We start from the raw sequence: 24,930 nt of genomic DNA, 5'->3' as shown, positions 1-24,930 counted from the left end.
AAGCCAGAGGCCCCGCTAAGGCAGGGAGGAGAGAGAACACCTCTCTGGGACACTGTCAAATCTTAAACCTGTCAGTGAAGCATCCTGACTTCAAGAATGAACCTTTGTGTTTATCATCAAAAGAAACAGAAACAAAATAAAACAACCACAGATAATGTGACTGCCAGAGTTAGAGCAGCTTTGACTGCCAGCCCTTGACTTTTCCACTAGCCTGAGGAGAGTCTCAGGAAACCTAAAATATGCACAGAATCTGAAAAACACTGAAGTGAGTAACAAAATCTTGGAGAAAGGTCATTAGAAGAACCCGGTCAAAAGTCCACTTCAGGGTTATTTGGAGACTTCAAAAAAGAAGTTAATTTAAGTTGCTAAGGTGAGGGACAATGACTTTTTTTTTAAGGATACTGGTAAGGATGAAGGAGGAAAGGCAATAAAAATGACAGTAAGGACACAGATTCCATTTTCCCCTACTTGATAGCTCCTGATGAGTTTGATGAGGACAAGGTAAGGCTGGTATGTTTAAAAAAATGATCCCCAGGCTTCGGAAGGGCGGGAAGAGCTGATGGTGATGGGAGTCGGGGTAGCCAGTTGTAGGTCCCATTGAGAAGAGTTTGCTATGTAAGCATGAGCCACAGTGAACTCCATTCCTGCCCAGAGTTTTCAATACAAGTGCCAGGTCATGTCCAAAATTTACACTACTGATTATACTGTTTCTACTACTGTGATTTGAAGGAGATGGCCCCATAGTTTGGGGCATTTGAACACTTGCTCCCCAGCTGGTGGCACTGTTTGGGTAGCCTCAGGAGGCTTGGCCTTGTGGGAGGAAGTCTGTCACTTGCTCTCTGCTTCCAGCTCCAGTCACATGTCAGTCACCGGCTACCTGATGTCACTGCCATTACCGACCTTAACCCTGGGGGACTGGCGGCTGAAATAAACTGTTTCTTCTATAAGTTACTTTTTTTTTTTTTTTTTTTTTGGTTTTTCGAGACAGGGTTTCTCTGCAGCTTTTTTAGAGCCTGTCCTGGAACTAGCTCTTGTAGACCAGGCTGGCCTCGAACTCACAGAGATCCGCCTGCCTCTGCCTCCCGAGTGCTGGGATTAAAGGCGTGCGCCACCACCGCCCGGCTATAAGTTATTTTTGATCATAGTGTCTTATCACAGCAGAAGAAAGTAACATAATTATAAAGATAGATCCAGTTTCTGACCACAGCTACATAATTTCTAATAAATATAACTTTTACAGAGTGCTGTACATACAAATATATCAATATTGTTTACAAATAATCTACCTGAGGTCCACAAAGAAGCAATTTAAAAATTTGTACAGGAGCAACACATGGGGGGCACTAAAGGTCAGTGGTCAACATCAGTGTCTTCTTTGTTGCTCTCCAATTTATTTTTGGGGAGAAGGCCTGTCCCTGAGCCTGACATTCAGACCTGCTAGACTGACTGCCTGCCCAGCAAGCCCTGGGGCTTCATCCCCCTGACTCTCCTCTCCATTGCTTCTCTAGCACTGGGGGCTACAGACTCATGACAACATGTTTGACTAGTGTAGATGCTGGGAATCCAAACTTTGGTTCTCCTGCTTAGAGCAGGTCCCCTCACTACCAGGAGTGGGTGTGTGTGCAGCGGGTGCTGAGAGGTACAATTGTTGGTGTGTTCCTGGCAATTACACATGTCACAGGTGCCATCAGGTACAATCGCTGGTGTGTTCCTAGCATGGGTGACATAAGGTACAGTGTCTTCCTGGCGTGGGTGTCATGAGGTATGATCGCTGGTGTGTTCCTAGCATGAGTGCCATGAGGTATGATCGCTGGTGTGTTCCTGGCGTGGGTGCCGTGAGGTATGATCGCTGGTGTGTTCCTGGCATGGGTGCCGAGAGGTATGAGCGCTGGTGTGTTCCTGGTGTGGGTGTTTATAAATAGCTGAACTTGTCCCTAGCTTTCCCTTTCAGTTCTTTCTTAATCTTTCACTTTTTTTTAAAATGCTTCCTCTGCTCTGAAAGGAACAGTCCAGACCACATAATCATACTTTCTTCTTTGCCCTTGCAAATCATACCAATTTGCCATCCTTTGGCACAATGCTAAGATATTATTTCTGAATGAAACCAAAAACCTGCTATTTCTATGCATCTTTCAAAATGCATTCTCCAGATCTTAAAAACCCTCAGCAGAAACTTAACTGCCTGAAACAACAACTGTTTGGAACACAATGTTAGTGAGAATCAAGTGGAGTTTTTTTAGGATTTATATTTTTGGAAACTGTTACCCTATGTATATTTACATAACATAACGTATATATGGGTTACTCCCAATGAAAGAATTGCTAACACTGACATACTTGCACTTGTGTGCCTCACAGCTGTTTGGAGCAGAGGAGCAAACCTCTGGAAAAGGACTAGTGAACATCTATGAACTGGGGATTTGCCAGACAGGCTTTGTGGCTCCCATCTGGGCTGTTCAGAGCATGAGGTTGGTGGGGCTTGCCTCTGTGCCAGACAACCACAGAGCGACCTGGGGCTGCCCCACACAGGTAGCCCTTCCACGCATGGTAAACAAAGGCTCCAGTTGGCTCCAGTTATCCGTGCCTTTCTCTCCTAGGTCAACTAGAGCGCTCAGCCTTAGAGCCATCACGGACATCACTCTTGTATGAGAGAGGGCCATTGGGAAGGCTGCAGCCAAACAGGAGGAAGAGTCTCAGCCAAGAAAGTAAAGCCACCAGATGTCAAGACTAAGGTCACACTGAAGAGAGCCCTCCAAGTGAACCTCAGGAAGTAACAGCGGCAGCATTTCCTTCAAAGATTTCATTCCTGCCATCCCCGGGGCACAATACACCTCTTCCACAGTGACAGTGGGGACAGAGCTCTGGGCATAGGCCTAGGCATAGCAGAGATAGCTCTGCTCATCGCTAGGCACATCTCAGCTAGCACCTTGGTCCACATCTTCAGCTGGAGGACCCCAAGGGCATCATTCATCTCTTCCATCTAGGTGTTCCCAACCTGTACAATGCCCTTCATAAATGTAATCACATGAACTCTGCTATTTGTCTGATGAGTCCCTCAGCACCTTAAGTCATGTCTTTTGAGACCCCTATATTGCTGTGTATTCTCAGTTCTTCAGTTGGAAAGGGAAAACTCAAAAAAAAAACAAAGCAAACAAACAAAAAACCTCATGCCAAAGAAGTGGACTATTCAGGATTAGAGGAAAACATGGAGACAAGCTCATACCACTACATGAGGTAGCCAACACAGAAAAAGGGGTCATGCCTGGCTAATATGCGCTTAAAAAGCACTGTTTTTGAAAGTCTAACTTCAAAATTTTAATATTCTTTAAAGCCCTATTTTAAATGTTCTAAAGTCACAATTCATTCTTCATAGGAGCTCCCTGAGTGATTTGTCTTGGTTTTGTTTACTGTAGTTTAAGACACCATATTGTTGTATCATCTGGGCTGGCCTTGAACTCACGACCCTTCCGCCTTTACCTTCAGAGTACTGGGACCAGTTTTAGGTACGCACATGGTGAGCACACTGACGCGTGAGGCTTACACTAAGGGAGCTGGGGAGACAGCTCAGTCCCTGAAGTGCTTATGAAGGCCTGAGTTCAATCCCCACCACCTGTGAATAAGATGGGTGCCTGCAATCACAGTGCTGGGGCGACAGACGGGACAGTCACGAGGGGTGGCTGGCCAGCTGTGCACTCCAGTCTCTGGGAAATACTCTGCCCCCAAGAAGATGAGGTGGAGAACAATGAGAAAGACACCTGACATCAACCTCTGCCCTCCACAGTCATGTGCGTACATGTGCACAAACACCTGCGTGCGACACACACACACACACACACACACACACACACAAAATGTGCTTGTGGTAACTTTGTTTCTTTTTTTAAAAGATTTTATTTTAATTTACATGTATGTGTGTGCATCTGTGTGAATACTACCATGTGTGTAACTGTCAACAGAGACCAGAAGAGGGCGTCAGATCCCTTAGGTCTGGAGAAAGGCAGCTGTGGGCCACCTGATCTAAACAGCTGAGCCGTTCTCCATCGCGACAGTATCTTTCTCATAGAATGGGAAAATTCAGAGGACCAAGAATAATGAGAATTTCTATATTCCCTACAAAGAATGTCTCGGAATTTTTAACAGGTTTCATCAGCAAGGGAACTGGAAAAATGTTCCAGCTAATACTTCTTCTATACCCACCGTAAAAGACTGAGCGACCTGCGCTTAAATTACACGTTAAAAAACGGAAAATCCATCTAAGGTCTACGTGGAAGGAACAAGAATAAATTAGAGCCGACAAATAGGTATAATCTCCACCTGAAAGGTATCTGGGACTATTATTTGACAATTTAAATCAATCAGTGATGACATGCTTGCTTTAGCAGAAGCAGAAGTTAGAAAAATACACCTTCAAAGGCAAGCAGATGGGTTCTGATTTTGAGTGCCACCCATCTATACTTGTTTGAGATTAACTTCCCTTTATAATGAATCTTCCCTTCCCTTCTTTCTTTTTCCTTCTCTTGACAGAGGGTCTCACGTAGCCCAGGCTGGTCTAGAGTTTGCTGTGAAACCCTACGCCCACAGTCTCCAACCCGCACGGGCTGACACCACAGGTGTGTACCTCCCTACCCAGCATGGATATTTTTAACAAAGAGCTGGGCTCAATAAATTTTACGACTGAAAAATGGTAGTGTGGATCCTATCCACATAAACGGCAGGATGGGGAGAGACGAGTGGAAGCCCAAGTCTCGCCTGGTAGACAAAGGGTTCCATTGTGAAACGGACATTGACCGGCGGGCGGGTTGACAAAAGCAGAACTCCGCGCGGCACTGAGGGCAAAAAGGGAATGTGGCGAGCCAACAGATGTTATCTTTAAAGAGTAAACCAGCTGGCCTTCCGAAAACTGTTGCTGGGCCACAGGAGCCTGGTTTGTTTTCTTAATTTTGAGAGACTTTATGGCCACTTATCATATTCCCTGAAGTTTAACGTGGGGTAACGGATAGCGAACTGGTATTTACTGAACACCTGCTACAGATAAAAACACTCTTCTAAGGGCTACATAAGATACAAGGAACTATAATGGCGGACCTCATCAAAGCTGCTGGTGTCTGTGGCGTCCGTGGGGAGGTAAGTCTGTTCCCTGACCTTAGCAATAGCCTTTTCTCTATTATATTTTAACTGTCAGACAACTTTGGTTCCCAGGGCAAACCTGTTGTGTTTCTGTAAACAAAGCCACACTGGGATGTCTTGCACAGTCACTCATGAATCATCCGTGGCTGCCCTGGCTCTACAAAGCTTGGGCTGGGTATGGTAACAGAGATGCACAGCCTAAGCCCCAAGATATTTACCCTCTGGGTTTTTACAGGAAGTCTATAGATCTGTACTGGCTTGGTGTGTGGGTCTCCCCTCCCTCGCTTTCTTTCTTCCTTCCTTTCTTTTTCTTTTTGTGACTTTGGAACTAATAGAAGGCTGCTTTTTCTCAGGAACCACTGCCCACTGAGCAATGTACTTTATGGCTAAGAGGGAAAAGTTGGTGAGCTAAATACAGCACCAGGCACCTGCTGTGGTTAGCAACTACAAGCCTGCTTTGGCACATCTGAGACTGGAGCCAGAGACAGCAGCCTCCAGGTCCTCAACCAGATCTCGCCAGATGTTACAGGACTGAGCCCTGGGGCTTCCCACATAAAGTCAGGCCAACTCAATCCTCCAAGAGCTAGCATTTTTATATTAAACAGAATAGCAGAAGCTAGCACACGGGGAAGTGAGGTTAGAAGACAGCTTGGAGTTCTAGGCCCCACCTACCCGACAGAATTCCAGTTTGAGGAAGCCACCAGAATTGGAGCTATAGCCATCAGGATAACCATCCTTGAACCCAAGGCTGCTCTTCGGACTGGGCAGAGTCGGCCCTTGGGATATGTCTGCTTCCTGAATTCTCTTTATGGCGCTCTAACTGCTGTTGAATCTTCCTAGGATAATACTTTAGTTACATTTTCTACTCAAATTTGGCTTTACTCACCAGAACCTAGTCTTTAAACACATCTTTATGATTTTCTTGAGTGTGTTTTGCTTTGTGTTCTGTTCTGGTGATGTGTGTTTGTTCGCATTTGTGGCCTGGTCTGACTGTGTTCCAAACCTGCTGACTCGGCCTCCGGAAGACAAGAGTACAGACACACCACTGGATCTCACTACCTCCTAGATGTTTTTATTGTCTTGTTCACGTTTTTATGACTTTATGACCTATGTTATATAGATCATATTATTCAGAAATGCTTAACTAGTGTTTATATATTTCTCTTATTCCATTACAGTAACCCTAGATCATATACTTCGCTCCTTTTGCTTCTTAATAAACCATTCACCAGGAAGGTAGGCAATACCCTCTGGCTTATAAAATCTGTACTGGTCCCAGAGGGTCCTGGGTGGATTAGGACTAAAACATTAGAAACAGATGGGTAAGGAGACCCGGAACAATGGTTAAACGCCTGGATATGAGGAACACAGCGAGAACATTGTTGAACAATGGGGACTGAGTCAGAGAAACACAGCAGCAGGCCATTCTGCTCTTCTGTAAACATCACTGACCATAAACCAGGACATCTATGACATCAGTGATCAGTCTCATAGGATCTTCACCATATATGTGGCCCATTACTGACCACAACATCCTTAGATGGCACATGACAATATTCTAACCACCTGCATTACCACAGCAGTCAGTACACACTGACTCAACGTCGGCCATCTGACTCGGGTCAGTCATAGCAAGTGACACAGACAGGAAGCTGTGGAGGTCCTTTAACAGGGGAACAAATGCAACCTTAATACCAGTGTGCTTCCTACAAATCCTTTCCTAACCTCAGAGAAATAAAGATCCTGACCCAAATGCAGTTAAGTGCAGTTAAGCACTTTCATGTTTTCCATGTGCAACCATGCACAGCCTGGAGAGACTTGTCTCAAATGAGCCTTGCTACAAAATGACCAGGCCGTGAAACTGTTGCGGAATAGCTGTCCCCACTGTAAAGATGTGTCTCTGCCTAAGGCGCCTTCTGATTGGTTTAATAAAGAGAGGAATGGCCAATAGCTAGGCAGGAGAGGATAAGTGTGATTTCCGGGGAGAGAGAGGAAGAGGAGGGGAAATCTAGGTACGAGGAATTCACCAGCAGACTTGGAGCAAGTTGGACGTCCTGTACTGAGGAAAGGTAAAAGCCACAAGGCAGAATGCAGATTGATAGAAGCAGGTTAATTAGATTATACAAGTCAGCAGAGGGCAAGCCTAAGCAAAGGCTGAGTGGTCACAAGTCTCTGTGTCGTTATTTCAGGCTGGCAGCAGAAAAGAAAGTCTAACTACAAGAAATTATAGATGGGATGTGGTCTTACTTCTGAATCATACAATTATTTGACAATGGCTATTTGGAGGAGAACACGGTGTGGACAAAGGAGGAAGCAGAAAGGTCCAATAACCCAAGCTCGAGATAGCGTCCACCTAGCCATGCGTCATGTAATAAAACACTCTGGGATTATGTGTAACCAAAGATGGAGATCCATAGTCCTCAAAAATGTGTTCTGATGCAATGCTCTAAGGAGGTATTTTTAATTAAAGTGATTCATTTACCTTCAAACCAAAACTCCAAGTTTTTCAAGTAATTTTACCACCTTTTATTGAACAATGCATCAAGTTTGCTAACTTTTTTATAATCATGAAAACTAAGGTCAGTAACAGCCATACATTTAATGAGTAATTCACTAAGCAGTTACTAGATTCTGAACCCCAGAACACACCAAAAAACGCAGCTCGCTTTACCTCTCCTTTTGTAAGTCAAGGTTTCACCTTGAACTTGCAATCCTCCTGTGTCTGCCTTCTGAGTGTTGGAGTCTTGGCTCTACACCTCCGCACTCAGGTCAGTGGATATTCTCGGTCTGAGTGGGGAAGCAGGACATGGAACTAACAGCAGATCATTCCAGTCGCCGGCAAACCAAGCAGAGTCTGGAGCGCTACGTGATCACAAGCTCTTTCATCCTAAATGTCGACATTTGTTGTGGTCCCCCTATCGCTGCCTCTGCTCTTGGCAATTACAAGAATCAATGTTGATCAGCCCGCTAGCAAATGCCTGTAGTCCAGCTACCGGAAACTGAGGCAGGGGAGCCTATGTGCAAAGCCGGCCTGAGCTAAAGACCGAGTTCAAGGCCAATCTAGATGCCGTTGGGAGTCCTGCCTCAAAATTAAAAGAAAAAAGAAGGCTGAAAATACAGGTCAGTGGTGACGGGTTTGCCTCACCATGAGTTCAATCCCCAGCTTCGCCTAAAAGATGCTGCATTAACAAAACAGTGTTTTCTGCTCTTCACATTGACACTCTTTGACTACAAGCAGCATCAATAATAACAGAACTGAGCTTAATCCTAGCAGAAGAACAATAACCCTGGTGATGCAAAGACTCTGCAGTTCTTACAAAAGATGTCTGTGAAAACATATACCCCGAATTTCAGAATCAGACTGTCTACATGGTGTTCATCAAAACTCAGAAGATAATACGGTGCATTCTCCATCAGTATCTGTATTTTCTTCCCACAAGCTCTTCTGCCTAGAGATAATGCCCTGGCTGCAATATTTGTCAGTGAAGTACATTTTCTGTTGTTGCCTTTTGAGGCATCTGGGATCGAACCCAGGCTCTCGCACTACTTGAGCTGCACACTCCAGCCCTGGTATCAGTCTTTAATCACACAATCAGGATGTTCTCCAAAAGCCAGAAGGATGCTGAAGCATCTCAGAATAAACCAAGGCTACATTTGTTTGATCATCCTGACCCCTTTTATTTTGCATAGGAACTAGATGTGGCAAACAAATGATTTACTTCTTCGGTGGTATTACAATACGGAACAGCCATGCACAGGAGAGTCCCTTACAGTAGGCTGGCTCACCATTGAACTTAAAAGCTCTATTCAAGTAGGGATCAGAGGATGAGGGGGAAAAGACCCACTGAGGTTTGGTTTTTAACTTCAAATGTTAAATTCACGTTTAATCCTCAGCTTCCTGACACAGTGCCCAGGCCCTGTCATTCAGGCCGGGTTTGTAGATTGCGCCATTGTCTTCCTAGCCTAAGACCAAAGCCATGGGCACTGGCTACGCTATTCAGTTTCAGAAGGTATTCCAGGGCAAAACTCCAGTCTTGCACGCTTCTCTGGCCTGCTTGGCGCACGATGTTTTTCTCTCTAGAAATCCGCCTTCGTGGGGTCTGTCCAGAGTGCCCACCCTCCGGACACACCAAAACAACCCTCGCTCCAGTCTCGTCCCTTACCACATTATGTAATATGCAATTTAATTATGCAATCACAACAGCGAGCTGGAATTGGCATAAACAGGTTTGGTTAAAACAACAGCCAACTCAGTCAGTCCCACAGCTCAGTCTATTGAGAGGATGGTGGCAGCGGGACTCCACAGCTGCTGTGGGCGGGGAGCACTGCTACCAGCAGAAGATACTGGAATGCCCTGGGCTGTTCAAGGATGTCATAATGGCTTTTAAAATATTAGTCTACGCCATATTTAAAGAAAGTTCAAAATGGAAAAAAGACTAACAGCAAAAATGTTCTCCAAATAATAATGACCTACTAATATCTTCACTTCATGCATATTTCTGTCCTACCATTAGCAGAAGTACTTTCTAAGCCAGATTGTTCTCTGTGGAGCCTCTCATAAGAGACACAACACAGCCGCATCCCAACCTTGTCGAAAATCCCTTAGGAACAAAAACCTTTAGACGGGCTGGTGGAATGGCTTAGTAGGAAAATGGGCCTGCCACCAACCTGCCACCCGAAATTCCCGTCCCTGAAACGCACAAGATGGAAGAAGAGAACTGACTTCCACAAGTAGTCTTTTGCCCTCCGTATGTGCGCTGTGCCACATGCATACACAGGTGCATGCATGCACGTGCGCGCGCGCGCGCGCGCGCGCGCACACACACACACACACACTAAATAAAAGTAATTAAAGAGAAATTTTTTGAGATGCTCTCTACACTGCCCTGGCTGTCCAGGAACTCACTATGTAGACCAGGCTGGCCTCAAACTCACACAGATCTGTCTGTCTCTGTCTCCCATAATAAAAACTTTTTAAAAGCCAATGGTATTACGTATCATTTTCTCTCTAGGAGAATAAGTACATCCATCTATCCCCCACCATTTACACAGAATTTCTCCATATGCTCAATTTCTCCTTTCATTAAATGAATAAAACTAGCTGAGAAAGGTGGCTTCTGTTTTTAACCCCAGCATTAAGGAGACTGAGGCAGGAGGATTACTGGGATAAGGTCAAGGCAAAGCAGAACCACATTGTGCATGCCAGCCAGCCAGTCAAGTATAATACCTTATCTTAAAACAACAAACAAATTACAAAACTCAGGCACCTCTTAGAGAAACAGTTCCAGTTGGTATTTTCATAGCTTCTGGCTACACTACCGCACTGGGGGGCTGGGAGGGCAAGTCACCCACTCACATAGAGAACATAGGTTCTTGCTTCTGGCTACACTACCACACTGGGGGCGGAGGCTGGGGGGCAAGTCACTGGCTCACACAGCTTCTTGCTTCTGGCTACACTACCACACTAGGGGGACTGGGGGCAAGTCACCAGCTCACACAGGGTCTTGCAGCTGTAAATTTTAATTTCTGTTTCTATCATTGTGTAAATACAATCAATGACTTGCAGGAGCATGGTATTGTTGATTCTCAGAAATTTTGTACGACAGACCAACTGACTCAGGGACAGACTGTGGAATCAAAGAAGCCTTGATTCTAGGCTTACTCTTCGACAAGATGATAGAGCTCTGATAAAGGGAATGGTGGGGGTGTGCCTAACTCCCCCCTCTGCTGTGGAATAACCTTCCCTACACTGTGAACACATGTCACTATGGTTGGTTTAATAAAAAGCCAAATAGCCAATAGCCAGGCAGGATTTTCAGGACAGAGGATGCTGGGAAGAACAAAGAAGAAGCCAGGCAGATGTTGAACAAATCAAACACACAAAATGGAATAGTGATAAAAGCCACGTGGTATAATGTAGATTAATTTTTTAAAATGGGTTATTTTAAATTATAAGAGCTAGTTGGAAACAAGAACAAGCTACCAGCAAGTTTTCATAATTAATAATAAGTCTGTCTCATTTTTTGTGAGTTGGCAGTCCAAAGAAAAATCCATCCACACCTCTCCCTGCTGGGACTCGGTCTGGTTTCAGCTAGCGCAGGTCTTGTGCACACTGCACAATGGTTGTGAGTTACTATGAACAGCTGCCCTGCATGTCCAAATGTTACCCTGCAGTGTTTTATGCCTCCGGCTCTCACTCTTCCCTCTCCATAGAGATCCCTTGGCCCGGGGCAGGCGCAGAGAGGTAATACTGTTTCCTTTAGTGCAGAGCACTTAGCCCCAGTTTCTCTGCACTTTGGCCAGTTGTGGGTCCGTATCAGTCACTATCTCCTGCAAATCGAGGCTCTCAGGTGAGGACTGAAAGCTGCATTGATCTGATGTGCATGTGAGGAAAGGGGCATAGGAAAGCAGCCCCGGACCAGGTTCTTCAGCGGCTTTCTTTGGCCACTGCCAACACGTCAAAGGTGAGTTTAAGGACAGTCATGAATGTGTGCTTGAAAACAGCACTACTGGTCACGGAATGAAGCCCACATGTGATCCTAGAACTTGGGAGGTGGAGAGATCAGGACTGAGAATTAAGGTTATCCTTAGCTACACAGTAGGTCTGGGGCCAGCCTAGGCTACACGAGACATTGTCTCAAGAACAAACAAAAATAAGAACCATGATGGGCTGGGGTGTGAGGAGAGCCTGCTGTTACAGAGCAGATATATTTTCCAAGCCTTTGTCTGTGGTTTTTGGTTTTGTTTCATTTTATACCGTTAGTTTAATAACAAATCTTTTCTTTGATTATTACTTGTTTTCATTTTTAAGCTTTGTTTAGCCACTTTAAACAAAAAGAAAAAAAAAAGAAAGGGAAGCTGGGGCTGGAAACACAACTCAGTGGCTAAGAGTTCCCAGCACCCATGTCTAATAGCTTATGCCACCCCTAACTCCAGCTCCAGGCATCTGATGCCTCTGGTCTCTACATGCCCTGTATTCACATGGACAAACCCCCAACAGACAGACAGATGTAAACACAGAATTTTTAAAGAGAAATAAATCTGCTGGGTGGTGGTGGTGTACGCCTTTAATCCTAGCACTCTGGAGGCAGAAGCAGGCATATCCCAGTGAATTCCAAGCCAGTCTGGTCTACACAGTGAGCTCCAGGACAATCAATGCTACATAGTAAAACAATGTCTCAAAAAAGAAAGAGGGAGGGAGGGAGGGGAGAGAGAGAGAGACAGACAGAGAGAGAGAGAGAGAGAGAGAGAGAGAGAGAGAGAGAGAGAGAGAGAGAGAGAGAGAGAGAGAGAGAGAGAGAGAGAGAGAGAGAGAGGAGGGAGAGAGAGAGAGAGAGAGAGAAGAAAAATGAGGGGACTGGTATCAGATTCATTACACTCTTCAGTGTGCTGCTTTAACCTAGGGTGGTAAGAAGTTACACACCCTACAAACCCTTAATCAGGGAATGGCATCCTTGTGGTGGTTAGTCACCCAAATGACCAGGCTACATGGAAAACGTTGCTAGGAAAGTACAACCCTGGGCATTTCCAGAGTGAGCTAACTGGGAGCAGAAAGCTCTCCTGCCTGTGGCTAGCACCACCCCACCCCATTGCCTGGGATCCCAGGCTCCACAGGAACAGGCAATCCCTCTCTCTGCTTCCTGGACGCCGTGATGCGGGCTGCTCACCCTTGCAGTGGGGGACTGAAACCAGGAGCCAGAAGCCATCATTTCCTCCTTACACTTCTTTTCTCCAGATTGTGTCGTAACAGAAAATCTAACACAATGGGGGGGGGGGGGGGGGAAGCTGCCATGTTTCTAAAGTGTTATTTAATGTGTATATGTGGGTGACTAATCTAGTATGCACACATGGGGCCTGCTGCCTATGGAGGCCAGAAGGGTACCAGATCCCCCAGAACTAGAGTTATAGGCAGTTGTGCGCCGCCACATGGGTGCTGAGAACTGAACCACATCCTCTAGAAGAGGAGCAAGTGCTCTTAACTGCTGAGCCAGCTTTCTAGCCTGTGGGGTGGAGTGGGGGTGGGGGTGTGCACTCTATGAGAAGGTTCCCTGGGCCAAAGCACTTCCCAAGCTAACCTGGTGATTTGTGTTAGAATCCCAGGTCCCACAGTGGAAGGTGAGGACTGATTCCCAATTTCATCTTCTGACCTCCACATGTAGGCTGTGGTGCATACGTATACACACACACACACACACCAGAAACCCTAGGGCCGGAGAGATGACTCAGCAGGTAAAAACACTCAACTGCACAAGCCTGACAATTGAGTTCCCTCCCTGGAACCCACAGAAAGGTGAAAGGAGCAAACACTCTCCAAAGTGTCCTCTGACCTCCCACATATGCACCCACACACGCAATAATAAAAATTAAAAGGAGACAGAGTCCTTCTTTAACATGAATTGCAGAAATCAGATTAGTATACTTTGTAACGTGGACGCGGTACTAGAAAGAGTGCGGTCATTTGAAGAAACAACCACAGGTCAAGTTTAGAAATAAAAGGGACCATAAAGCAGGTGTGGCCCGTTACAGTTCAACATCAACCACCAAGGCAGGTGTGGCGCACAACCAGGAAAGACTTAAGTGTCTCAGGACTGAAAATGAAAGGAGAAAAATTTCGAGCGCCTTACACAACTGCACACAAGCGTGCACACACTGTTGAACGTGAAAGGGTGCAGGCTAAAACCGAGGGTTTTAATTCAAGCTAAAAGGTAGCACAAAGTGCTTTCATCGCCTCCTCACCTCTAGAAGTATGAGAAACTTCAAAACTCTAACGTCTGACAGCAGTTAAGCCATGGACAGAGACAAAGATTCGAGAAGAGCGGCCCAAAAGCCAGTCACCAAACAGGGAGAAGCTGCTTCTTTGGTCTGTTTGGCGACGGGACATGGTGCAGCCCTGGCGGACGCTGCGCTGGCGGAGATCTAGGCTGCACTTCAAGATCTAGGGTGCACCCTCTGCAGTGCCTGGGATTACAGGCCTGTGAGCCCCAACATATACTTTATTAAAAAAAAAAAAAGAACAAAAAAAAACCCTCCGCATTCTTTTACATAATTGGTATATTTAAAGTGGAATCTACGGTTTCTCATAACTACAACTATCCTTTTTTTAAGCTGACATGAAACAATGCTGGGGAGGATACAAGAAACAGAGGCTGCTGCCAAATCCTGCCTGAGATTTAGACTAGAAACTCTCTTTAAGGTAACAGCCCAATGTCTATGCAAATTTTAAAAAGTGTGTGGAAATTTACTCTAAGAAGCAATCACCGGAAGACATGAACTGACATAAAAATGAATAATTATAAAATATTCTAGTGACTCAAGGCTGGAGCTGAGTAAATCTTATTCGTGTTCACGCTTAAAAGGCGAGCTGGGCCGATCCCTGGATCCACACGCTCCGGTGTGTTTTACACGACACAGAGACACCTGTGCAACAGTGCCGGTCAAGCAGGCACCAGGGCCCTAGTGCTGCTTCTTACGGATTTCCAACAAGACACAGAAGCGCCTCAATCAGAAATTTCTAACAGGGCATCTTTCCATTCGCCATATAAAATTGATTTTTGGAACAAAAATAGGATGATGGGCAGTAGTCCTTGTGTGCTCTGAAGCTCGCTCTATCATAGGGCTCAACACCCCACACGGGGCCATCCACATACCAAGCACTCCCTCTACCACTGAGGTACAGCCTACCCAAATACTTGTTTATCTTTAGGATACAACAAGAAGGCAGATTTTTTTTTTAAGACGGAAAATAAGTCACTTTTCTAGTGGGCAGATCAAACCCAGTATCTTATTTGCTTCTCTTCATATCTAATGGGTTTTAATAACAACAGTTTTTAATAATACTTTCTCAGCATACTTCCCAAAGACCACCAAAATGATCAGGCCTGATGCCCTTGTACATCATTTGTCTCCCTCTCTAAATCAAAACAAAACTTTCTAAAGACTCAGGTTAAATACAGCTACTTTTTAATACATTTTTAATACTTAAGTCTCTCTTGAAAAATAATTACTTTCTTGTAGTTAGTCCTGAAAGAACTGAAAGCAACGTGTGTTTACGTTACCTATTTGCTGATGTTGACATCTGTCATCATGATTTCCGCACAACGTACTCCCGCCTGGGTCACCCACTGTCCTCTCGGAGGCAGTGGAGAGCAGCCTTCGCACCTTAAGTAATCTGGGGGACGTTCCTTGGGCCTTATCTCCAGCATCCAAAACCAGGTCCCCAGAAAAGGCAGGAGGCACAACCCGCTTTAAAAAATCCATCCTACGGTTCTTCTACATTACTAGACTTAGGAGCACAAAGAAAGGTACAGGGACCAACTTCCTTGATGACTATAGTTAAGGGCTATACTATCTGAGGCAAAGAGCAAAGAGGCGTTGTCATGTGAGCTTAGGCGGTGCTAGGGCCCAGCAGGTCACCAGCAGCAGCTGCTGGGAAGCTGATTTTTGAGGACATCACTGTTTGTGCCGATAACAGGCCAAGCAGTCACAGTCTGTGAAACTGCAGGCCATATATGCGTGCCCTTCTACAGTGGGTGTTAGCTGCAATTCTCAGGCTATAAAATGCTTAGCATTGATCGGGTTTACCATTTAAACTCTGACAGCCTTCACTGTGATCATGTAAAAATAAATTCACTTTGTTCCGGGGCGTACCCTTTCTTTCAAATAAACTTAAGCTCTGTAGCGCGAGACAGTAACGTGGACGCAGAAGATAATCCTTATCATTTTGAAAACTCACTACCAGATCGCACAACTTACACAGAACACAAGGCTGCGCCAGTGAGAACTTTTAAATACACAGACACGCACACACACACACACAAATCCCCTTTACAATCGAGCACAGTCCACAGGAGTAGAAACCCTAGAATAGATCATCGAAGGGTAATTGACAAAACAGATTCATCTAAGACATCATGCTAAAGAATTCGAGAAGTTAATATTAAAATTTAATAAATGTAGTCATCAGCATCAGAACGTTTGCTTTCAAACTGCACATTCTACTCATGTGATAACAAGAGCCCATGAAGCTAACCCCACTATGGCAATGTCACTAAGGCGTACACACAAGAGAAAGGGCTGTAAAACCCAGGTCAGAGTCACCTACTGCCCTCCGGCCTCGGTGCCTGCCTTCTGGTGGGGATCCAAGTGCAGGAGAAAGCCTTGAACAAGCAAACGGAGTACAGGAGGTGGGAGCGGCCTGGTAACTGTGTTTGTAGCTGCATAGGACACATATTTTAATAACTTCAAAAATCCAATTCACTCAGTGAAACACACACATACACGACTGCTTTCTTCCAGTACGCGACACGAAAATAAATAGAACGTAACATGTCTAAAGATTGAGCCAGACAAATCACAGGACTTAAAGGGTCAGTGACTCTATTTAATCCATTGGCAAATACAGTTTGAAGGTCCCGCATGGTGAAGCTTTAATTCAGTATTAAGTCTCAAAGAATATTTAAGAGTAATGTAAATTCCATCTAGGGGGCTGGGAAGGTAGCTCAGGTGATAGAGTGCTTGCTTGCTCTGTATGCATAAGGCCATGAGTTCAACCCTCACACGTAGTGGGATCCGCCTAAAATCCCAGCACTCAGGAGGTGGAGGTAAAAGGAGCAGAAGTTCAAAGTCATCCCCAGCTACACAGTGAATTCCAGGCAACCTGGGATACATGCGACTGTCACCAAGTAAGGGTGGGGTGGGGGAATTTCTGTCTAGGTAAAAAACAGGGTAGACTTAAATTTCTTTCCCGAAAGCAGTACTGTATCTACTAAAAAACATTGTGTTTTTTTTTTCTTGTTTTAGAAAACATTTCTAAGAAGCACATTCCCTTTCCAACTTTCCTCTGAGCCCAAAAGGAATAAAATTAATATCCATTCACCTAATCACCACAAACAAGAGAAAAATATGTCATAATTACAGGCCGTTAGGCTTCCTACCCTAGATGGACGCTCTTTCTTTGTGCTTGCTTTGCGAATGTGACCTCGGTCTTTACATGGTAAGTCTGCTGTCTGCCTTGGGCCCCTTTGTGGGTTCTTATCTAAGGAGCCCTGCAACACAGTGGTGTGGAACCCAGCTTATGCCAGACAGGAAGTTGCCCTGGTGTTTGCTCGTGGTACTCAGGGCCACCTGCTGGGTCACTTTTTCACATCTCTGGAAAGGAAGGGGTTGAGGTGCAGAAGGACAAGCACTGGGTGTCAGAGAGGAGACCCCCATGTTTCCTCCATCCCTGGAGTGGGTGTGAACAGCTTCTATGAGGGTTTGTGCAAGGTCCAAGGACTCTGAGATCTCCCTCTGTCTCCAGCTTGTTTCAGATTCAAGAAGGGAAACCGGCTCTTATAGCTACAGTCCTCCCTGCCAGGTGGCGCAAAGCCCTTTGAGCCTGCACTGTTCTCCTTCCTTGCCCAGTCTGCGTCCTGTGCTGATCGCTAGTAAACAGCCTGGCAGCTAGACTAGCTTCCTGAGAACCTGCCCTGAGCGAGACACACAGCAGAGGGACCAGCATTACATTCCAGGGGCCAAACCGTACTCACTACTGTCTCAGTCTGTGTGAAAGGCCCATCTACTTGCTATTTCTAAGCATTTTGAGTAATTCTCATAACCTTGAATGTGCTATTTGTTCATATCTTAAACGTTTCCCAATAGAGGCTGGGCTCAGGGGTCAACAACACTGGCTGCTCTTGCAGAGGGCCTAGGTTTGACTCCCAAGCAACCACTTGGCAGCTTATAGTCAGTCACCTCTAATTCCAGCTCTAGGGAATCTGATGCCCTCTTCTGGCCTCCAGGAGCACCAGGTACACACACAGTACAGGCATGCATGCAGGCAAAATACCTATACACATAATAAAAAGGTACAATAAAATAATAATAGTTTTGAGAACTGTATAAGTCTTCTAATGGCCCCCATATCTAAAGTTTGATCCCTAATCTGGTAGACACTAGGGGGAAGGAATTACATCACTGGGGAGTCATTCTTGAATGAACTGCAGGCTCCTGCACCACCCCCACCCCACCTCTACCCCACCCCAACCTGCCACTTTGCTTCCTGGTCTAAAACAATGAGATGGCAATTCACAGACCAGAACTTCCAAAACCATGAGCCAAAAATCAACCTCTTCCCAATTAAGTTAACCATGTCAGGTGTAACACTTATTTCCGGAAACATGAGTAACACAGACACTGTAATCAAAGCTGGGGGCTAAGAAGCAGCCTCTAAGACACTTAATGGCCTCGACGGGCGGTATTTCCTGTGATCTTACCGTGGTACCACTCCAGACTAAGTTCTTGGTGGGGACATGGAGCATCTAATCTTGCATGACTCTCAAGCAGTGTGGAGAATTACGCATTTAGAGGTTAATTGCCCAGATTCAAATAAATGGCTTCGTCTCTGAAGAAAAAAACAAAACACAACATTTTCCTGTCAGGGACGTTTATAATAAGAATATTTTAGCGTTAATTCGTATCTATCCTCGCTTGGAACAATCACTCGCCCAATGCTACTATCTTCTCCAATATGACATATAACTTATTTTTCCCTTAAAGTCTGGAAACTGTCCAAACAGTGTAAAATTATTAAGAATGCTATCATAAAGACATGCCTCCATTATTCCCAAATGCAACAATTCGTTCATAGAATATCATATCTCATTTATAGCTTCATGTCCCACCCACCCTCCAGATTATTCTGAAGCAGAAAGGCAGACATCCAAGCATTCCACAAGTAGATAATTGAATATACCCCCACTCTAAGACAAAGGCCTTTCTAATACATGGCAGCTTGTTAGAGTACCCAACAACCAAACACTGAATGTCCAAGCATCTTCTTAACCCCCTGTTCTATTTGTTGAGCGGAATCTGCAGGTGGTAAGTGTACCACTCAGGTCTAATCTATACTTTTCTCCCCTTTCTTTCCCAAGTAATGATTTCATAAGTCAATTGCTGGCCTCACCTATACACCGACAGCTTATTCAGTACCACATTTAACATACTGTCATATAACACACTAAAATACAGCACTGCCAAGGAGTTCGTGTACATACTGGGAACCACACTTATGGAGCTACTTTACAATGGGTGTTTTCCAAATCTTACTACAGCAACTGGAAAGATCTTGGGACAGTGAACTACTGTGCATATCTGCAGTTCCCTAAACGTGGCTAAAAATGGAGCTGGTGACCACAGAGAGCTGTCCTTCCACCATTTGTAAGGGCTCAGGTGCAGTCACAGGTATTCCCTGTTTTACTACCACTGAGGGTCTCAGCACTTCTCAACAGTTAGATGGGCCGGTTCTCTGAAACTCAAACCCGTTTCACTTTACATCACTTTTTCCTTAGTGAAGTTAATATACAACCCAAGAGAAAGGGTAAACTCTGACATGCTATCTTTGGACTTAAAACTCTCAATTTGAAATTCCTTTAGTCAAGTTATAAAACTATAAAATTCCATTTACTAAAAAGAACAAGTCAACAAAACCACAGCAAAGGCTAAATCTTCAAAGCCCCAAATCTCATTTTATATTTATATATAATATATAAATATATTATAAGTACATAAGCATTATATATAGTATATAAGTATATGTTTATATATAATATAAAATTATATATAAACATATTTTAATATATAAAAATATATAAAACAACACACTTTTTCATAATCAGAATAATTGAGATTTGCTGGAATATTTTACTTTCCATCAAGTATTTCTGAATATTAATATATATGTATATATATGCTATATATGTCTGTTGGTATATATGCGTGTGTATGTATGCATGTATATGTGTATATAGACTACGTGTGATACCCAGGCTGGGTGTGGTGGTGCACACCTTTAGTCCTAGCATTTGTGGGGCAAAAGCAGGCAGACGTCTGTGAGTTTAAGGCCAGCATGATCTACACAGTGAGTTCCAGAACAGCCAGGGCTATGTAGAAAGACTGTGTCCCAAAATAATTTAGAAGGAAGGAAGGAGGGAAGGAGGGAAGGAGGGAAGGAGGGAAGGAGGAGAGAGAAGAAAAAAGAAAAAAATAGCCACATTCCAACACTCCTGCCATATTCTTGATAATTTCCTTGTCTTTGAACATGGCATCTTTTCTCCCTCAAAGTGCATAAAACCCATATTACAAACTCCTACGCACTGCATAACACTCGATGAGATTTAAACCGTTTGCCTTCTTCAGGACGGCTCACAGAGCAGATGACTATTAGGGTAATACAGCTGCAGGCCCAGGAAGATGGCTACGTGGGAAGGTGTTTGTCCTGAGAGCCCAATGGCCTGAGTCACATCTCCAGGGTTCATGGAGGGAATCAACTCCACAAAGTTGCCCCATGACGTCCACGCGTGTGGTGGCACACATGAACCAGCGCTCACCCATGCACACCACAGACACACAAGCAATAAATAAAAACTGCGTAAAAAGGAGAAATAAACGCAACTTAGAGAGCAAAAGCGGGACGCTGTAACTCCACCTAGGACGGAGCGTACCCTGAGGCCTGGGCTCCCATCCGGCCTCACTCCTGGCTGTCCCCACGCAGCAAGCTTTTCCAGCAGTTCTCAAGCCCAGATTGTCCCACAGCCTCCGGCACCTCAGCAGACACACACAGCCTTCCCACCCTCAAGTTCTCACTTCTGAACAAATGTGTGATTGCCCAGGATCATACTTCATTAATATTTCTTTGGTTTTCCTTGGTGTTTATATTTTTACTAGGACTAGGGTTTGGGGAGATGTCTGTACTCATTGTTTTAAATTCTGTGGGGGTTTATGGGAGTGGGTTGCCAATCAGCTTTTCCTCTTGTCTCCTTATATACCATTTCATGCGGGATTCACTGATATGGAGAATATTTTTTTCTGGAGAAAAAGTAATTCTTATTATTACTTTTATAACGTTGCTCTTGAGACAGTGGAGGTCAGTTACGTTAACTGCCCATGCTCAGGCTGTACATGAGATCACTGCCCTAGTTTTTTAACTTTAAAACATCAAATAAAGGAGGCAAGTTGGTATCTGGCAGACCTAAAGTGAATTCTGTACAGAGCCAAGGGACAGCAGGCTTGGCAGGCATGACTGTCACCTGCAGAGGGAGGCACAGCTCTGTAGACGACTGGCAGTAATCAAAGACAACAGTGGCCCAAATGAGGGCCTCCAGGCCCAGGCGGGCTGCATTTAAATCCAGGAACTAGAGTGGACGCCAGACAACACTCTCAGTCTCCTTTTCTTTTCCAAAACAATTTTTGAAATAACTCCAACACAAATGCCAGATATTTAATCATCCTCATTTAATAAGACATCTGAGGGACGTCTCCATGATACTCATTCACGTAGGAAACGATAAGCAAAGGTCATCAGAGCAAAACAATGAACAATGAATGAAGTTGAGGGCTGTTCATTAGCATAGTCTCAGTATTTGTGCGCTTGGAATAGGTCAAAATGTGGAGAGGGTCCCCGCCACTTGGTAGATTTGGGCTCAGAGTTAAGGGACAACTTGATCGCTTACTGTTAATGAGAAGTCTGCCTCACTGAGCATTTAGGTAAAGGTTGCTAAGAACACCGGCTGGGGAGATGGATCAGCCCTTAAGAACAAGCATTGTTCTTATGGAAGACCACAGTTCAATTCCCAGCACCCACAAGGAGACTCACAGCCATCCATAACTCCAGTTCTTGGAGATCTGAGGCCCTCTTCTGCCCTCCAGAGGCACCAGGCGCACGGGTGGTATGGAGACAAACATGTGAGCAAACCACTCATGCATATAAAATATCATGAATAAATCGTTAAAGAAACATTGTAGAAAACACTAGCATTCCTATACAATGTTATGGAAAGGATTAACTTTAAAAAAAGATTAGGGTAAATTACTTGGATGATTCCAACTTGAAAATCTCAGTTTAACTTCAAAGGTATTCTTATAATATTGTTCTTTAATACCAAACATGTGGCAACCTAGAATGGCATCATGCTTCAACCAAAGACAGAAACGCATTGCAAGACATGAAAGCCGGCCTACCGTTAAAATTATCCCAGGGCCCTGCAAGGTCTCATAAAATAAAAAAGGAAAGAATGAGGGAGCAGGGGAGATGACTGGGAGGTCAATGGCACGTTCTACTCTTCCAAGGACCTGGGTTCAAATCCCAGCACTGGCAGCTGTAACTTCATTTCCAAGGGCTCTGCCGCTCTCTCCGGGACTCCACAGGCACTGCACCCATATGACAGACACACCCATAAGTAAAAATAAAAACAAATCTCTTTTCAAAGTTATATAAGAACTCCCACAGCCTTTGAGAGTAAAGAGGCGGCAGCGCTCACAACCACCACACCTGTGACCTCCAAACCAATTAAAAACACACACTGCAGCAATTGGCTTCATCCCGGGACTGTATAAAATATAAAGTATTCACTCAAAAATAATTAAGTGGACAATAAACACGCCTTGTGAGTCAAATTGGTAAGAAATTGTAAAGATGGAAATTTCGTGGCAGCTCTTCCACCCATTTAGCTGCCAAAGAAAAATAACGATTCATGAAACTATTAGTGATTGTATCACAATTCAAACTTTGGTCTAACTATTTAGAAATGCCATGGTTCTTATAACTTTTCTTAAAAAAAATCTATTTTTATTTTCATGAGCATTAGTGTTTTGTCTATATGTATGTTTATGAAAGGGTGTCAGGTCCCCTGGATCTGAAATCATAGACAGTTGTGAGCTGCCAGGTGGGTGCTGGGAATTGAACCTGGGTCCCCTGGAAGAGCAGCCAGTAATCTTAACAACTGAGCCATCTCTCCAGCCCCAGTTTTATAACTTTTTAAAAGTAGGTTTATATTTAAACTTCTGAATTGTTTTATCACCTCCCATCAGGCACAATTTTTGTTACATTTATTTGTGTGTGTGTTTATGTGTATGTGTGTATATGTGTCTCTGTGTGTGTGTGTGTGTGTGTGTGTGTGTGTGTGTGTAGGTAGGTAGGTAGGTCAGAAGACAACTTGCAAAACTGATTCTCTCCTTCTACCTTATGGGTTCTAGAGACCCTACCCAAGTTGTCAGTCTAGCAGTAAGTGCCTAAACCCACTGAGCTACCTTGCTGGCCCCAAAATTTTAATATGAAAACAAATTGTACTGAATATAATCTCAGATATACCACACAACCTACTAAAGATGTTGTATAATGATCTGAGCTAGCATAACAAAAGAAAAAACTCTCTAAATCTCTTGCTGACAAAGCAACGTTCTCAGCAGGTAAATTCATCAACATTCTGTTGAGTTTGCATTTGCTTAGCCAGAACAGCAGTGCTACAGGACTCCATCTAAGGAAAGCAATCAGCAGATTTTTCATTCACAATGTTAGGGAGTCTTCTAGAAATGTTTCGTTATTTAACCAAACGAAAACGCACCAGTGTACGCATTTTCTTAAGTGCTGAAAAATGAATATATACTTTTTGTACAATTCTCTTATCATATTTCTAAGTTTGCACAGGGAAAAAAATGGCATATGGCCAAAATATATCAATAGAAATATTCACTGTGTTTCCACATAGACTTAAAAACCAAGAGGAAACTTTGGGGGTAAATACAGAAGAATGCAGTAGACATCAATGCAGAACATGTCTCCAACTCATAAACGTCCTTCTTCTAAATGCCCCAACTTCTACAAACCTATGACTACAGCTGTACTCTACATAAACTGGCAGAAACCACACAGCTGACAAATGTTTATAGACTAGAACCATCTATGGAGGATAGGAACAGTGAATGAATTATACCACCCCTTAGACTAGTGGTTCTCAGCCTTCCTAACGCTGTGACCTCCTCGCAGTTTCCTCCGTGTGGTGACCCACCCAACCACAAAATTATTCTCATTGCTATTTCCTAACTAATTTTACTGTTATGAATCATAATGCACATATCTGATATGCAGGATATCTAATATGTGACCCCTATGAAGGGGTCTTTTGACACCCAGGGGTCATGACCCATAGGATGAGAAGCACTGCCCGAGAGTGCACCACTGATATTCTAATGAGCGCTCATTTTCTACCCTTAGCGCTGCTTCAGCAGGGGTGAGACAGAGCTGGGAACCGAGTCTGGGTTCCAGCACCCATGTCCTACGGCTCTCAACTATCTGTAAGTACAGCTCCGGGGTCTAACACCTCTGACCTCCTCAGGCACTGCACTTATGTGTATGTAGATAACACACATATATATGTATTTGTACATATATGGACATCATAAAAACACATAAGTGAAAATAATTAAAATACACAATAACCTAACTTTATGAAGTCGAGAACGTTTATGATATAGCCATCAACTATGAAGTAAAATTCCATCTTTTAGGGAGTGGGGATATGGCTTTGTAGGTAAGAACTCTTTATGAACAAGCAAGAGGATACGAGTTCGCATCCCCAGTGCCACAGAAAAGCCTGGCATGGCCACCTGTGCTGGTAACCCCTGCATTTGGGGAGTGGAGACAGAGGGACCTTGGGAGCTCACCTACCAGCCAGCCCAGCTGAATGATGAGTTTTGGGTTCAGCGAAAAATCTTGTGTCAGGAAACGAGGTGCGCAGTCACAGGAGGAGGAACCTGATATCCTCCCTTGTACATGCTCATGCCTGAGAGCACACAGCAGCACACATGGTATGCTCATGCCTGAGGGCACACACCAGCACACACATGGCATGCTCATGCCTGGGAACATGCAACAGCACACACATGATACCCTCTGTCCACTTACTCTTGATAACCACCACAAACAGGAGCGTTCCCAAATCATGCTGGTCATACTACAGAGTAGCAGCCTTCAAATGTCAATAGACTCTT

General features: G+C 44.4%; 1 protein-coding gene across 8 annotated transcripts in view; it reads right to left on the bottom strand.

Annotated features, from left to right (window-relative positions):
• The window catches only part of Fryl (FRY like transcription coactivator), a 232,418-nt gene that overhangs the window by 150,643 nt on the left and 56,845 nt on the right, over positions 1-24,930 (bottom strand). For 7 of the 8 annotated variants that reach the window (XM_038321732.1, XM_038321751.1, XM_038321741.2 and 4 more), the window contains exon 3: positions 18,381-18,508. The exons of the other annotated variant lie outside the window; for it this stretch is intronic. The gene's annotated coding sequence lies outside the window, so the exon portion shown is untranslated. The remainder of the gene's footprint in view (positions 1-18,380; positions 18,509-24,930) is intronic. 8 annotated transcript variants of the gene reach the window in all.

Source organism: Arvicola amphibius, chromosome 1 (assembly GCF_903992535.2).
Source record: "Arvicola amphibius chromosome 1, mArvAmp1.2, whole genome shotgun sequence".
NCBI classification, from domain to species: Eukaryota; Metazoa; Chordata; class Mammalia; order Rodentia; family Cricetidae; genus Arvicola; species Arvicola amphibius.
This window is presented reverse-complemented; position numbering and strand designations above follow the sequence as displayed.